This window comes from Lissotriton helveticus, chromosome 6, assembly GCF_964261635.1.
Source record: "Lissotriton helveticus chromosome 6, aLisHel1.1, whole genome shotgun sequence".
Lineage (NCBI taxonomy): Eukaryota > Metazoa > Chordata > Amphibia > Caudata > Salamandridae > Lissotriton > Lissotriton helveticus.
The window spans coordinates 368215986-368229832 of NC_136067.1; the positions used below are offsets into that span (position 1 = coordinate 368215986).

The following is a 13847-nucleotide window of genomic DNA, read 5'->3' on the forward strand; positions in this document are numbered from 1 at the left end:
TGCCTCTCTTGACGGGCCAGCTCCACGGGCCACTCAGAGTTGACTGCCATGTTTTCCGCAACTTTAGTTCTCATGATGGCAATGATATGAATATCCTTATATGAGATGGGGTCCTTCACGATTCTCCACACCCAAGAATTTCTGTTTGGTTTCTTATTTTGCCTGTTAGGGTCAACAGATGCTTCCATTCCTGAAGTATAGGGTGGTGGGGTGGGGAAGGGACTAATACTCATATACAGAAGACGGTGAGGGTAACTAAGTCAGCACAGAAAATAACCAAATTCATGCATTTAGTAGTTCAGATAAATTGCAATCCAATGTACGCTCAAAACCTCATTTGGATCCACCGAACAAAATCCAATAATGTCCATAATCAAAATCCAATGAGTTGAGGGAGCGACCCAAATTCAACAAGAAATATCAAAAGGTTCACAGATGTGGATTCCCCAAAATGTTCTTTATTGATATTATTTCAATAGAGATGATGGCGACCAGTGGTACATCTTCGTTGTTCATTAATCAATACACATGTCAAACAGCCGACGCGTTTCGTCCAAATATGGACATCATCAGGGCTGTTAAACCAAAACATAAAATCAAAAAATATAGATTAATTTTCAATACTGCTATGTATATACAAAGAATTGAAACACTTTTAACAAAAACAATTTACATTGATAGTCAGTCTATTGAACAATACCAGACACCTGCCTATTTAACACGCTACAAATAAAAAGAGCATAACACACGCATATAATCGCTATATACACGAGAATAAGGCGAGGAAATAGGAGCTGAGATAGTGTTTTGGTGTTGGTCTTTGAGGTCTATTTATCTTATTTATTAATCAGATCCTTAACAAACAATACTCCTAATACTCTATACCCACTCAGGGAGCAGTGGGAGGGATGGATCGGGCCTCTGGAGGAAGAGGACTGGATTGACGCATCGATGGCTCCCAAAACTGTCACCACATCTGCTAGGCTTCGCCTGGTCCAGCTGTACTACCTACATGCCACATACCTGACACCGAAACACCTTCACAATGCAGGGCTAAGACCAGACGCATCATGTCTATGTTGCAACCAGTTCCACTCAGATTTCTTCCACATGGTATTTATTTATTTATTTTGAAAGTTTTATAAAGGGCAAACATGACCACAGAGGGTATCAGAGTGCTTTACAGATTATGCATCACAAGATAATAAACATACAAGACAGAATAACCAAAATGACAAATTCAAAGTCAAAATTGTGCAGCATTCTCGTGAAGGCAGAGCAAAACACATCATAAACAACAGAGGAAGATAAAAGATCACAATCTAGAATTGTCCGACAGACTCATGAACAAGGGGGCTGGGCAAGAGTCAACGGGTATGGACCCAGAATCAGAAGGTGCCAGGCTAAGGCAGAACTTTCTTCATCGGGAGCCCTTTGACTTCTTTTTTGAAGAAGACAGTAGACGGGTTCACCCTGACTTGAATAAATGAATGAATGAAATTGTACTTATATAGCGCATGGCTACCATGAGGCCTCCCAGCCCTATGTGATAGAAAGCAGAAAATGCAGAAGCTGCAATGTTAAAGCGATGTCTTAAAGCGATGGGTTTTTAAGAGCTTCCGGAAGGCCATGAGGGTGTTTTCCTTCCGTAAGGTAGGGGGGAGAGAGTTCCAGATTTTTGCAGCATTAAATGAGAAAGAGCGTCCACCCCATCTAGATCTTCGTATTTTCTTAGGGGAGGCCAGACACAGAGAGCTGGAGTGAAGGGTTCTGTGAGGGAGAGGGGGTTACCAGGGAACGGGTAATAGCCGGGCCAGTCTTCCAGATGGCTCTGTGAGCCAGGCACATGGCTTTAAACTGTATCCTGGCCGGAATAGGAAGCCAGTGAAGACTCCTCAGTGCTGGTTTTGCAGATTGCCACCGCGGAATCTGGAGAAGCTGGCGAGCTGCGCAATTCTGAATTAATTGCATTTTGTGGATGGTAAATTGAGGAGCTCCAAGATGTAGGGCATTCCGAGAATCTAGGCAAGATAGTATAAGGGCCTGTACCACAATTCTTCTCGCCTGGAAGGGGAGGAGGGGGATGATTTTCCGCAGCATTCTCATCAGTCCGTAACAGGTGGCCTGATGGTTGAAATTGAGGGAGCTATCAAGCCACATGCCAATGCTCTTGATTTGTGCCTTTGGAGGTGTAGCAGGGCCAATGCATACCAGCCACAGGAGAGCGCGGATGGAGAACGGAGGGTTGCCCAGGAACATTATCTCAGTTTTGTCCCCGTTGAGTTCGAGGCTGGAGAGTTCCATCCACTCGGCCACCACCTCTAGGCAAGGACCTAGGTGCTAGACGATTCCTCAGAGTGATTTAATGCTACCACTAACTGAGCGTCATCTGGATAGGTGATGATCTTGATGCCGAATGGATGGACAATCTCCTCCAGGGGACTCATGTAGATATTGAAAAGCGTGGGGCTCAGGGCAGGACCCTGAGGAACCCCGCAGCTGACTTCAGGGGGAAGGGAGTTCCAGATCCTCTGAGCCATCCCTGAGAAGGCTCGGTTATAGGTCTTTTTTTGTTGTTGAATTTTTGAGGTTTAAGAAAAAGGGAGCTGGTGCTTCTGGAGGCTCTAGAACCACAACAGAGAGTTCCAGTTTTGGCGCAAGGTACAACGGCATCTTGAAGTCAATGGCTTTGTGAGCCATGCATGCAATTTTTAGCTGTACCTGAGCTTCATATCGCAGCCAATTCAGGTCCTGCAAATCCGGGGAGATGTGGTGGTATTTTTTTGAGCCAGTTAAGAGCCTCGCAGCAGAGTTGAGGGTAGCCCTAAGAGGAGCCGTCCTCACTCTGGCCAGGCAACAAAGTGTTGCACTACCATAGTCCAGCTTTGAGATCACTAATGCTTCAACTGCAAACTTTAGGTCATGAGCAGGGAGAAAGGTTTTGAGCTTCCTAAGTAGCTGAGTTGGAAGTTCGCTCCTTTGGGGAGGGAACTGATGTGCTTCTGCATTTTCAAACTTTTGTCTAGAATGAAACCCAGAGATGATGCCCAGTCTACAACGTGCGGTCTGCAGTTAAGGGCAGTCAGCTGATTAAACCATTGCTCCATGACGAGGGATTGGTTGTGGGGTGAGATCAGTTGGAATTCTCTTTTAATAGCATTTAGCTTCAGGTGATTGCATGTCAGCCAGCTTTGTGTTTCCAGCAGGACTGAATTGAGGAACTGGATGTCTTCGGGGGAGGCGATCTTCAGGTATAGTTGGGTATCGTCCGCATACATATGAAAGCGAATGCTGGATGAATTTAGGATTTCTATCAGAGGCTCCATAAACAGGTTAAAGAGCGACAATGTTGAGCCTTGTGGCACCCCCAAGGTGACTGGTGCAGGGTGGGACAAGGATTGGTTCACAGGAAGGTTGAGAGAGATTTTGGGGAATGATTGAACTGAGACATTAGTACACTGTGAATGGTGGGAGGTTCATGGCACAAGGAAAGAAGGACTTCAGAAGGGTGAATAAGAGCAGGCTGAAAAGTAAAGAGTATTTTGATTTATTAAGCATTAACTTATGGTGATGAACTGAGTAAAATATTAACGCATTGTCAATTCTAATTGGTTATTATTTCATTGTATTTATAGTGACCCCTGACAAAGGGCACTTTTTAGCCCGAAATGCATTGGGTTTTATTTGAATAAACACTGCCTTTGATGAACTTCGCATCTGTCATGTTCTTTCAAAAGGTCAGGAGGGGCACAGTCTGAACATTAAGAAACTTGGAAAATGGCGTATGACTTTGTGTGGGGACTATAATTCAAGACAAACAAAGAGGAGTATATGAATGGAAGTAATGAGATAAACGGAAAAAGATGGTTTACGATGATCAAATGTTCGCCATTGTGGCATAATTCGCTGTGCATTTGGTTGGGGCGAAATGTCACCCCACCCCATTAAGACTGTTGATGTTGATTTTGGTATCATTTGGGCAAGGCACTACTACCAACCTGCAAGCACATTTTGGATCAATAACGGATAAATCTGAAAAACTAAGAAAGAATGGTGGGCATTCCATCTCCAAAACAGTATACAGTTGGGCAAGCACACATTTCTCCAAGAGTTTTGCCAAGGTGGGGATGTTAGTGATTGGGCGAAAGTTAAGAAGGCCCCTGGGATCTGCATTTGGTTCCTTTAGGATCGGGGTAACTTGCCCTGCTTTAAGGCAATCCAGAATAGCCCCTTGCATAAGAGAAGCATTGACCATTGTCGTCCAGAGTGTTAGCAAGGCAGATCTCACTTCCGGGAACAGGTTAGATAGCAGGGGGTCATTGTAGTGATTGGAAGCTTTCAAGGTCAACAGCATTTTGTGTATAGTGTATTCATCCACAGTTTGGAACAAACTACAGGATGCATTGATTTTGAGGCAGCAGGGCTGTGAGGGTTCAGTGATATTCGACTCTGAGGGGCAAAGGGTGATCAGCGGCCCGCTCAAGATCCGAGCGTAGTTCAGACTCGATCCTAATAGTCTTCTCCGTGAAGAAAACAGCAAGTTCTTCACAGTTCGGCAGTGTCCCTTGATCCAGGGCCGAGAGGGTAGGATGATTATTAGATTGGGACTAGATGATGTCAAACAGTTTAAGACTATCATTGAACCATGGTTTGGAGAGCTTAGCAGACACTCTTTTAAGCTGAAGTGGTGCCACTGAGTGAAGTGCATTAAGCATTGCTTGGTTATAGTGGGCGGTCAGGTCATGGACATCATACATGTTCAAAGGGGGGGAGATGTTATCACAGAGCTCTGTCAGGTCTTACGAGTTGATATTCCGCAAACATCTTTTTAACTGTTTTGGAATGGCTTTGCCCTGTCATTGCACGATATTGGGATTCCATTGAAAAGACACTCACAGAAGTCCTGGGCTGGTAGGTCCTGCATAGGCCATGAAATGTGCTCTTGGGGGTTGCTGAAGGGCTGGACATGTCCAGAGCTGACAAACTATTCCTGAACACAGCCATGATGGTGGCCAAGAAGGACATTGCGGCTAACTGGTTGAATCCTGCCACACCTACCACAGCCAAATGGCATGGGGGGGTAGACTGGTGCGCAGCACAAGAGAGACCTATGTATAAAGCCAGGGGATGCCCGGCGAATTATCACAGGGTCTAGGGCAAATGGCTGGGGGTGCTAGACGAATAGCATCACACTTGTGCAACTGCGAGCTTGATGCTAGGCTCTACTCTGTCCTCCTTCTCATAATTTGCTTTCAGATGCATTTGTTGCAAGACTTTACAATGATGTCATGTCTCTGCTATCTATCACTGCTTTTGATTACTGCTGGTCTTATGTTCTTTCCTGTTCCAAACCCAATGAAGTTGATTACCAAAAAACACTTCAGCAACATGTTGGAAGATTTGGGTGTGTTTGCTCTGCTTTCATAAATGCTGCAGGTCCGGGATAGGCTGTTGGGCTGCAGCGTTTGAGCTGGAGCATGGTAGCATGGTGGGGGGATGGTAAGCACTTTGACAGGTGTTTGAGGGAAAATGGTCATCCGGCTGAGCTGTGGGTACTCCTGCCCAAAATCGGAGATTCGGGCACGGTTGTGGAAATTCCGGCCCAAGTGTGGGATTTTCCGCTCCGGAGGCAGAAATTCCGCTCCAGGTGCGGAAATTCCAGCCCGAGTGCGGACGTAAAGATAGAAGTTGTAAGTGATTTTGGTGAATACCAAAAGTCGTAATTTTAGACTTTTTTCTCAGATTACTTTTGTGAATTTGGCCCAAATAGTCTAACCACCTAAAGGGGCAAAGTAAAAACTAGAAAACATCAGGAATCTTTGGGAAGCCAATCGAAGCTTGTGAGAGTTGCTTCAAAGATTGAAATATGTAGCTAGGAAGACCATACTTTAAAATGTCGTGACTAAGGCAAACAGCTTTAAAGCAATTTTCTTTTTTGGGCAAACAATGCAGCCAAATAATTTTTGTTATAACATGGTCAAATTTGTCAAATTTGTGCATATGGTAAATCGTCATGGCTGCTCCATTCTGAATATGCTGGAGTCTGACAAAGTGCTTGGCTTTAGTTCCTAATAAAATAGCAATTGAGTGAAACCTACGCCCAGTGACTCAGGGGTATTTATCCCGCAACTCTAGATCAGTATTAATATACATTATCTAAATCTATTTGGTATATTAATAGTCCCAACTCTTCTCCATGTTAAATAGATATTTAGTGAATTACCAGTTGGAGTACCTGCTGTGCTTCACATCTTGTGCCGTCTGTCTTCATTTTGTTTTTACATTATAGCTGCTGCAAGTATGTCATGCCCTGGTAGTTTTTATAGGAATGTGTTCAAGCCACATTACCCTGGAAACAGTGGAATAAACTATTTGGATCTTATATTTGTGTATCAAACTTCAAAGATAGAGCCACTGTTGGTAAGACGTATGTCGCTGAACATGAGTCAAATGTAATTGGTTGGAGACAACAACAAAAATTGGGTGTTAAACTTGATCTTATTACTGAAGAGCCTGTTATGTTGGCGGAGAGGTGTTTGGGAAGTGAAGATGTGTGCAGGGACTTCACCAGTGTTTTTTCTGATTGCCTTGGTCTGTCTAAAAAAATGTCGAAGCAGAATCAGACTTAAGAATAATGAAGCCACAGTTAGGCACACAGGGGCATATTACCAAGCAATAGCGATAATTATTGCTATTGCTTGGTCAGAGACAAAATTTTACCGCTGAGCTGCGGCGATTTTTACCGCAGATAAACCTTGGTATTACCAAGGTTTATCGTAAATGCGATAAAAAACGGCCGCAATGCATGAATATCGCTGAAAAGTCAGCGATATTCATGCATTACCGAGCTAATGCTCTTAGCCATGTTATCCACCTCCCATTTGATAACATGGCTAAGAACTGCTCAGGGCAGGTGTTAGCTTTTGGAGATATTCGCGCTTAGCGTGAATATCTCCAAAAGTTGGTAATAGGAGATAGCGACTGTTTCCAGTCGCTAACATCTTGGCACGCCCACTTTGCATGTCATTAGTGATAAATATCACTGACATGCAAAGCGGGGCCCAAGATGGTCGCTATCTCCTACTAGCTGTCGCTAACTGGTGTTAGCGATTGCTAGGTAATAGGGAGATAATTTTTTCTCCGCTTTCTTGGCTTTTAAAGCCAAAAAAGCGGAGATAAACCCCCTTGATAATATGCCCTGGGATCAGAGGTCCAGTACATATACCCATCTTAGCCTTTGAAGTAGGGAGACTTCAAAGAAAGGTCTTTGTAGTACACAAGGCCCTGCCCTGGCTCCAGACACACTTCAGAGAAGCATGCAGTTATTTGTGTGAGGACAGGCACAGCCATATTCAGGTGTCAGCTCCTCCAACCACTCTGGCTCAGGAAGGACCTTCAACAGGGTGATGGGCCATCAGGATATGCAGGGCACACCTAAGCTACCTTTGTGTATGACTGTCTACAGTCAATTCACAAAGCCCAACTCTCATTCAACCCAAACGTGTATTCTAGGGACAAGCAGAGGCACAGAATGGTTAAGTAAGAAAATGCCAACTTTCTGAAAGTATGACAAAGAACAGATACCTCTTGGACCATGCATTCTGCAAACTGTTTACAACCCCAGATTATCCTTTATCTGAAGATGACTTTACTTAGTTTAATCCATTTGGTACATTTTAATGATCAGTAGACATATTAGAGCCATCAACATGTATCTATTTGCGAACACCAAAACTCACAATATGCTTTTATCAATACTGTTGTTTTACTGGTTTTTGCTTTTGTTTTCGTTTTTGCAGTGACAACAAATTTATACAATCTTAGCAGTGGGTTTTTAAACAAAGCAGTGTGCAAATAAATCTATATACAGTGATAAGAGAACAAAACATATAATTCATTTGTCTTATTCATAATCACTTGGACAGTCCTACTATAATTATAAAGTATTGGGTCTCTTGGATTTGTACGACCTCTATACAAACAAATTTCTTGGTCCAAAGTGGAAAGGTCAGGGAGAGCCTGTCAAAATCAAGAGTATCTAAGTTGTTTCAATCCAGCTTATTTGAGAGTAATTTTGGTATTTGCAAATTTCAACATAGGGAATCCCTTGGCCTCAGTGTGGGGGTGCCGACTCGTTTCGACTTTCGTGTAGGGACTGATAGCATTTTCAGAAGGTCTTCCTCAGGGCTGGGAAATTCGGTGTAGGACTCTGTGGTGGGGAAAGGGACACATTAGTTTGACAGTAAATAAGGGATATTTGATATTCCATAGTTAAATCATGTGTTTTTGAACAAATTATCGGGGTTACCCATACTTAGTGCGTGTCATCAGCTAGCTGGGACTGGATTCCTGCTCTTTGGTGTGTGATGCCTTTTTAGGATCTTGAAACTTCTCTTCTGTTTCGTTGTCACAATTCTTCTAAAGACATTAAAAGGAGAGGTCAGGTTTGGAGGAATTTTGATTGTTCATAAGAGCGTTTAGTTAAGTGTGCATAAAGCCGTCAGACTCCACATTTATGTTAGGCTCATGCAAGGAGGACTTTTAAGCGGGTGATTGTGATTTTTGTCCTAATTGCCAACATTCATTGCATGGCTAGCGGGTTGTGCTTTGGCATGGCTTTTGGTGTATGCCCCCGTTAGAGTCTGTTACCTATTCATATTTTAATGTGTGCCTGGTTTGTTCATTGTGCATGCAAGTTGTGCTCTAGCATGCAGTTATTCCGTGTTCCATCAGTGACCTTCGTTGTTACAGGCGGAGCATTACCTTGAATTGTGCAGGTCGTTTTTTCTTTAATTCTTTCGTTAGTCTCTGCGTTGCTCGATCGTCCGACAGCGTTGTTGGGTAGGCAGCCCAACAATGGACAAACCCGGTACAAATTAACATATGAATAGGTAACAGACTCAAACGGGGGGCATACACCAAAAGCCACGCCAAAGCACAATCATTACAATGTACCAATGGATTAAATTAAGTAAATTCACCCACAGATAAAAGATAATCTGGGGTTGCAAACAGTTTGTAGAATGCATGGTCCAAGAGGTATCTGTTCTTTGTCCTGTTTAATTGATTCCAGCCTCTTGGTCCTCAATGTAATCAATCCCCTTCACGTGACTGCAACTTTCTAAAAGTGGCATTTTCAGACCTGAATCTTCTATCTGTTCTCAACTGGAAGATACACTTGTGAGATGATACAGGGCAGCTCTCATGCTAACCTATGGGAGACATAGGCCTTGATATAGCGAAAAACGAATGTAGAATTTTTTTTCACTACCAGTACATGTAAAACTTAAAAGAGCATGTCCTACCTTTTAAATACACTTCACCCTGCCCATGGGGCTACCTAGCGCCTACCTTAGGGGAACCTTACATGTAATAAAAGAGAAGGTTTGGGCCTGGCAAGTAGGTGAACTTGCCAGTTCAAAATGTCAGTTAAATACTGCACACACAGGCTCTGCAGTGACAGGCCTGAGCAGGTTTGAAGGGCTACTCATGTGGGTTGCGCAATCTGTGCTGCAGGCCCACTAGTAGCATTTGATTTACAGGCCATGGGCAGACACAGTTGACTGTACTAGGGACGTATTAGTAAATCAAATATGCCTGTCATGGAGAAATCAAATGCCAATACCTTTTAGACACAGAGCACATGCACATTTGCACTGGTCAGCAATGGTAAAGTGCCCAGAGTCCTAAAACCAGTAAAAACAAAGTTAAGCACACAGTCAAGAAAAAAGAGGTCAGAAGCAAAAAGACAGGAGAAACCATGCCAAAAGATGCCAGTGGAGTAGATTTATGAGACCGGATTGAGTGCAAGCAAAATGACACAATCCATCATGAGTTACAGAGTATTGTTTGAATGGATAGCTAAGACTATGTCCCCTCAAAAATTATGTTAAAAGGTATTGGGAGGTGAAGAATGAGCTGAGAGCCTCATTTAGAAGAAAGCGCTGCAGCACTGCAAGCGCTTTGGCTGCACCACGCTGTGGTACTTTCAAAGCCCAGGGATCCGACATACTTACAATATTATGTTGCATTCCTGTACTCTCCCCTGCGCTAGCGCCCAATGGGCTGCCATGGATGTATGACATTACAACGCATGCTTTTACCACGCATGCCTTTACAACGCGGTATTTACAACGCATGCCTTCACAACGCATAGCGCTTTGGGGTGCTGGATAGTGAATAAATTAATTTACTATTCCAACTCCAGTCCCCGTGGATAGTAGGGAAGGTGTTGGATAGTAAATTAAATCTATTCCCTATCCTAGAGCGCCCCCCAGCGCAATGCATTGTAATGGTTTGCGTTGTAAAAGTTGCGTCGTAAAGGCACTGCGTGGTAAAAGTTGCGTTGTAAAGGATGTTTTCCAGCTGCCATGCGTCGACGCAGGCACCCTTGCACTATGGTGCAAGGATGCCTGCATCACGGGGATGATTGTATATGTACAGGAAAGATTCCCTTCCTGCACATAAACACTCTGAAATGGCATTTTTCAACTTTTATGTGTGCCGCATTAGCACACATAGATGTTGAAAAACTTCCTTTTTTTAATGACTGTTTATGAGCAGGAAGGGACACCTTCCTGTACATAAACAATCACCAGAGGTGATTTCCTCGTTCTATCTGTGTTGCCGAATGCAGCACACATAGAAAGAGGAAAAAAACGAGGAGAAATGAATACATTTCTCATTGTTGCACCTCCCTATGCCTCCCCTGGGGAAGTGTAGCATAAATCTGGAAATGTGGCAGGTTCCATGGGTGTTGCGCGAAAACAACCACAGTACACACATGGAAAGCCCCGTTCATGCAAAGTGCTGCGTGTAAAGGGGACATATTTACAAGGATAGGAAAAGCCATGCAGGGTGGCTTTTCCTGTCCTTGTAAATATCGGGCTGTAAAATGCGCCGCCAGTGCGTCACAAAAAGTGATGCAGTGTTGGAGCAAGGGGCTTGTAAATAAGCCCCTGTGTGTTCTAGTTGACAGGTTAATGAAAGTAAAAACAAATCATACCCACAATCCCTATAGGACAGGTTGGTATATCTAGCCCACAAAAGACATTTTAACAGTAACCTAACCAAAAGTAGAATTCCTCCTATTACTGGTGAGCTGGGTTAGATAAATGGCTGAGCAAAAGGTGAAGCATTGTATCAGTTGTGCCAACAGTGACACAGTAAGTGTAGTTTGCAAACCACCACTGAGCCTTGTGAGGTCAGAACACGGTGTAGAAAGCCAGCTCTGTATATACTATACCAAAAAGAGGTAAAGTGTGCACAGAGTTCAGTGGGTCCCCAAAGGAAGGTATGGCATAAGTTAAAGTGGATAGTACCTTACTCTCAAATTAGTGCTAGCTGGGCTGCGCAGTTAGACTTTTCAGAGGGTAGTGTGAATGAATTTGGTGGACATACTCATACAAAGCAGGAACACACACTCAATGACTGACTCCAGGCCAATGTTTGTAGAAAATTATTACTTTAGTTACTTTTATTCCTAGTAACCAAGTTGAACTCATTTACAGGTAAATAATACTTTTATAAAGGCAGTAGGAATACTATATGGTCTTGGAGGTACTTTGGTATTGTCGATTCAAAACAGTAACATTAAGTAATGGTACAAGATAAATAGTAGCAGGTAATCGATAGAGTGCAAAGCAGGTCTATGGAAGGTAAACTATGTTATGCATCAGCGGGTAAGTACACTTCTTACAATGCCAGTCTTTGAGGGTTAGCCTGACTCTGGGCAAGGGTCCGTTTGAGCTGGGCATTGCACTACCAGCGGCACTGGGACGGCCGGGTGTAGAGTTCAGTATCTACGCCACGGCGGTCGATGCTGCCAATGATGTTTGCTCTAGCGGTCAGCAGAGAACAATTGGGATGAATGGGCCACAAACACCGGTACCGTCGTGGTCGTTATCAGTGAGTCGCTGTAGGTTGAAGTGAGGCGCACTCAGCCAAGCAGTTGCGGTCGTGGGCATGGAGATGCGCAGGGGACAGAGGAGTCAGGTGATTATGGGCCATCTCGGAGAGGCTGCCGTCCAGCTGTGGTTCTTTCTTCTGGCATGGCAGAGTTGCGTTCACACAAGAGTCGATTCTCTACTGCTGCAGTCTTGGGGCTTCTTTGGAAGTGGTGAGTCACGTTGACAAAAGTGTTGGTCCTCAAACACTGCAGTACTTGTACCGGCGGACGCCGGGGACTAGAGCATCCTGCCTAAAGGCAGATTCTTGGAGATTGGGTGAAGGCTGGAAGGTCCCCAGGATTTCCTGGAGGCCTAGTAGGATTTCTTGAAGGACAGCAGTTTTCGAAACAGCTACAGGTGGCCGGGTTCTTGCCAGGTTCTGTCTGCAGCAGTTCAGTTCCTGGTCTGGCAGCGGCTTTCTTCCATCTTCTTCTCTGGTCCGTTGAATCTGAGGAACAAGGTTAAAGAGGGCCCTTAAATTTAAGGGTGTTACTGAGGTCAGGGGCAGTAGCCAATGGCTACTGTCTCCTAGGGTGTTTACCCCCTTTGGGTGCCCTCTCCCTTTGGTGAGAGGGGTACATCTCTGTTCCTACTAGGCTTAATTCTCACTTCAGGTCCAGGCAACACTAGGGGCATGCCAGGCTGAGGTGGACACTCTTCCTCTGCTTATTAATTTTCCCGCATGTCCTGCCGCCAAAGGTGGTGCCTAGATAGTGGGGTGGGCATCTCCCTTAGTTAGAGCTGCCCAAATTAGCACCTCACAAGGTGAGAGCCTTTGAGGTTCACAACCAAGTGTTGCTGTTCCTGCTAGGGGGAGGTGTGAAGCACCTACATCCAGAGCAGGCTTTGTTCCTGACCTCTGAGAGCCCAAAGGCTTTCACCCAATGAGGTCAGAAACTTGTCTGGGGGGCTGGCTAGCAGGGACCAGTCAGCCAATACACTAGAAGTTGGTTGTTTTTCAGTGGTCATCTCTAAGATGTCCTCTTAGTGCATTTTATAATAAATCCAACACTGGCATGTGTGTGGGTCTATTATGCTGAGAAGTTTAGTAACAAACTTCTCAGTCTTCAGTAAAGCCATCTTGGATCTGTGGAATTTGTAATGACAAACTCCCAGCCCATGTATTCAAAATGGCTTCACTGTACTTGCAATGTCTGTGAATGGCAACAACACTGTAGGGGCATATTGCTCATGCAGCTATGCCCTCACCTGTGGTATGGTGCACCCTGCCTTAGGGCTGTAATGCCTGCTAGAGATGTGACTTATCCATGCCACAGACAGTGTTGGAGGCATGGCACACAGGGAGGTGTGCCATGTCGACCCTTCAGTTTGGTCTGCACTAAAACACGCAGCTTGCGGGGGCGTGGCTTGGTAAGCCAACATGGCGGACGTGTGCTGAGCCAGCTCCGTCCAGCCCGCCAAACATCTGACGAATATCCTGACATCCCGGAACAAAAGATGCATATTTAAACGTTTCTGCAGCACAGTACTGGCTACAACATCGTCTGGTGCGATTTGAGAGCTGGGAGCCGGCTGTTGTGGAGAGATTCTGCCGATGCAGGGGAGAGGCTTGGCTGAGTGAGGAGAACCCGGGGGACCACGCACAGCGCCACTGTCAGCGATCGAGTGTCGAGTGCGGAGATCGGCCCGTCCAGCCGGTGCACCCGGCGGCTGGGTGAGTTCGGTCCTGCGGTAGTGACCCACTGACCGACCCGAGTGTGGGGAGCTGTGCCGCGGTTCTGCGACGCGGACAGAGGGGCCACCAGAGCGGGAAGGAGAGATCCGGCGGCCGGACAAGGCCGCAAAGGTGAGGCTGAGCACTTGCGACAGGAGCGGTGGCCCGGAGCTGGACCCCTCGGCAGTTGTGGTGCCTGAGGGTAGAGGCGGCCGGTGATAGGG

At 45.2% G+C, this 13847-nt stretch overlaps 1 long non-coding RNA gene across 1 annotated transcript in view; it reads right to left on the reverse strand.

Moving 5' to 3' along the window:
- Window positions 1-7899: 7899 nt before the first annotated feature.
- The window catches only part of LOC144762577 (uncharacterized), a 177967-nt gene continuing 172019 nt past the window's right edge, over window positions 7900-13847 (reverse strand). Inside the window, exons 5-6 of the long non-coding RNA XR_013596110.1 lie at window positions 8315-8418; window positions 7900-8209 (exon numbers count right to left, since the gene is read on the reverse strand). This is a non-coding gene — a long non-coding RNA (uncharacterized LOC144762577). The remainder of the gene's footprint in view (window positions 8210-8314; window positions 8419-13847) is intronic.